Genomic DNA, 3,916 nt, shown 5'->3' on the forward strand with positions numbered 1-3,916 from the left:
TGTGATAATTAAGATATATTGCTTCAAGTAATTGTTTTTTCCTGTTCCCATTACGATGTTTATATTTTTTTTTTATACAAGTGGAAAGGCAAAGAAAGTAAATGTATCTGATAGAAAGAGACATATAAAAATTTAAAATAGAATATTATTATTATAGATATGGATAGGACAAGAGATCCCAGGACAATTCACACACAGCTGTCTAGTCCCAAGTTAGGCATAGGCTTGGCTACTAGACAACTGATATAAATATTTTTTTCTAAATGCACATATGATATTAGAAATACAATATATGCATGTGTGATACCACAGATATTCAGTGCGGAAACCTACTATTGCGAAGCGAAAGACTCATAAGACTCGCAGTCTAGTCGCCAAACAGTCAATACTAGGTTTCCAATGTATATTAAAACTATTCATTATATTAATATATATATATACTAGCTTTTGCCTGCGGCTTCGCTCGCGTTAATTTATCCCCATAGGGGTGGAATTTATCAAAATCCTTTCTTAGGGGATGTTACGTCATAGTAGGTTTATGCATGCAAAGTCTCAGCCCGATCGGTTTAACATTGACAAAATTTCATACAAACTTTCATCCCCTATTTTATGGGGGTAGAATTAATGAAAATCCTTTCTTAGCGGATGACTACGTCATAACATCTACCTATCTGCATGCCAAATTTCAGCCCGATCCGTCCAGTGGTTTGGGCTGCGCGTTGATCGATCACTATGTCAGTCAGTTACCTTTGAGTTATATATATTAGTTGGGCTATAAGTAAATAGTTTATTTATAAATAGTTGGATTACAGTATGTATTATCTTATATATAAAATTCATGTTTGTGTGAAACAATGCTTCTCCGGAACGCCTTTACCGATTTATTTTTTATTTTTTGAGCATGTCAGGAAGGTCTGAGAGTCGACCAACATCTATTTTCTTATACCACAATAATTAGTGTCCATCCCTAAATATTATTTTGTAATTTTAATTTGGCATTAAAAATACATAAGACCTTAAATTTTTACCCTTACACTATACATATTTATTAACAGCAATTTTAATTTATATGGTAAAACAACGTGGTCAGCTAGTAGTATATATACCTATATATGGATACATTTGGCATTTGCCAAAGGCGAGTTTTGTCAAAAAACTTGCCTCTATGCCTATCATTTTCTTTAGCCTCCAAGTAGAATACTATAAATCTTGTATTTCTCAATCATCACAGTAAAAATACGTTTCACTACCTCTCTTAACTTACCTTTCACTAACATAAACACTCTTTTAAATAGTAAGTCGAGAATCAGGGGTAATTAAAATATAAAACAAATTAAAGTGTAACTTGAACCTAATTAGTCATGACTTCAGCCCACTGCTCTGCGAAACACAATTTCAGAGTAATTAGTTAAGGTTTTTCTAAATTGTTTACAAACATTTAATTTACAGTTCTTTTGTGTTAGATTCTGAATATATAATATAATATTTATTATATTATATATTCTCGTTCCAGAACCATAATAAGTAAGTAGCAATGATAATTGAGATGTTCGAGATCAGATTTGCACTCTTTGTAACGATAATACGAAACCTTGGTGAAGACTTCCGGATGTAGTGGAAACCATTGTGGCTTACGAAAACATATTAAGTTCATTATTTCTGTTACATAGTTATAAAATATTAGTACATGCACATAATAATGAATATAATAATTCCCTGGACAATTTAAAAAGCGCCGTTAAATATTAAATCTGTCTAATATATTTTAACAGTAATAAGCTAGGTAGAGCTTGTGTTATGGGTACCAGATTACTGATATAAATAATCATGCTCATGAATGTTTGCAGGAATTGAACATACGACCTTCGAAAGTAAAGCGATGTGATAAACTGCTAACATATTAACATAACTGTCATTGGGGTAACTGGCATCTAAGATATAGGCACGGCAAATGTTTCACAATGCTATCGTCACTGATATTCTCAAAACTAATAATTTATCTCACTCAATATTATAACATAATATACATATTCTCGTTTCAACGATTTGCATACGATTAAATCTATTGTACTCATAAGGTAGATACAATGAAGTCAAGTCCGCTAAGTACCATTTTTACATCCATCTTTTACATATTATTCTTCAAATATTAAAAAAAAAACATTGTTATATATTACTAGACAGTAAACATATGACTCAATAACGTCACGATTATATGAAATGGTATTTATTCGGTAGATGTTTAAACTAATATATATATATATATATATATATATATATATATATATATATATATATATAATTGTAAGTGTCGTGCACTCACAATTATAATAAACTTAATATCATAAATGACATATATTTATGATATGACTATATTTACGATATTAAGTATAAATACAAATATATACACACACTAAATAAACGAATACTTAACACATTGCAATAATTACAAAAAATAAAATATAACAGTATGTCTTAATCGTTACAAAAGTAATTATATTTTACCAAAATATTTTGCATAAATTGATAGTTTCTATAATTAAAAAAAAGATTGTTTTTTTACATGCGATGGTTATTACTAGTCTGTACATAATTGCTGGTTGTATTAAAAATATGCTTCATTTATTTTTCAAATGAAAATTGAACTTCAAAACACAATATACCGACAATCGCATGTATTCGTTTTGCAGCACAATAACGGGCTGCAGGTGACAGCTACCTGTATTTATTTTTAAGGGTATATAATAAATATATATTTTACTTATATTAAATGCCCGAGAATATATATATACCAATATATATATATTCTCGGGCAAATATTTATATTTTATTTATATGTAATCCATAAACTTATATATTTTATATTGGTATATTAGTATTTTTATATATTTGTATCTGTATATATATGTACTATTTTTATGTATCTATTTGTTATAATTTTTGTTTTTCTTTTTTTCTTTCAATTAATTATTAAAGTGCACCGCCTTATTATATCTGATCGCCGCGACTGTTGACTGGTAGAGAATGCCATCAGGCATTAAGTCCGCCATGTATACATTTTTGTGTGTAAAAGAATAAATAAATAAATATATTCTCGTACATAATTGCAATATCTTAGAAATTGTTGTGGGGTCTGTAGTAATTGTAATTATAAATAATTATAATAAGAATAAATATAAATAAAATAGACCCAATAATATCAACTAATGATAAAAATGTATATTAAGAAAAGTTACAGAAATCGATAATAGAAAATCTTATACATAAAATTCTCGTGTCACTGTTTTCGTTCCCATACTCCTCCGAAATGTCTTAACCGATTCTCATGAAATTTTGTGAGCGTATTGAGTAGGTCTGAGAATCGGCCAACATCTATTTTTCATCCCCCTAAATGTTAGGGGTAGTCCACCCCTAATTTTTTTTTATTTTAAGGCAAAACAACGCATGCCGGAACAGCTAGTATTATATAGAATTATAGCTGTAGGTGATGAGTGACGGATGACGTGAGAATATTTTATAGGTGAACTATGGAACGCGTCTGTCTTGTCTGTAAGCGGCCAGTTGTCATGAAAAGAGGTAATGATGTGAAATGATTATCATACAAATATATACAGTACACCATATGGTGATTCTCACAAAAAAAAAAGTATCCAGACAGTTATATAATCTACAATTTTTGTCTAACCTATTTTTTTATTAAACTTACTATTCCCATCTGTATACTTGTATTTTATAAAACAGATAATTCCCATCGTTCTCCCTAAATGAGTATAAAAATGTAAATTCCCCGAGACGCAATAGTAGATCGTGGCAAATTAAAAGGTTCCCTTTAATTAGAATTCCAATTAATGTCGATCCCTTTGTGGGAATTGTACAAGCGTGACCATTGAACGCCCAGTTCGTATAATTACTAGCT

This window comes from Achroia grisella, unplaced genomic scaffold (genome assembly GCF_030625045.1).
Source record: "Achroia grisella isolate CSIRO2021 unplaced genomic scaffold, CSIRO_AGI_Agris_v1 utg1080, whole genome shotgun sequence".
NCBI lineage: Eukaryota > Metazoa > Arthropoda > Insecta > Lepidoptera > Pyralidae > Achroia > Achroia grisella.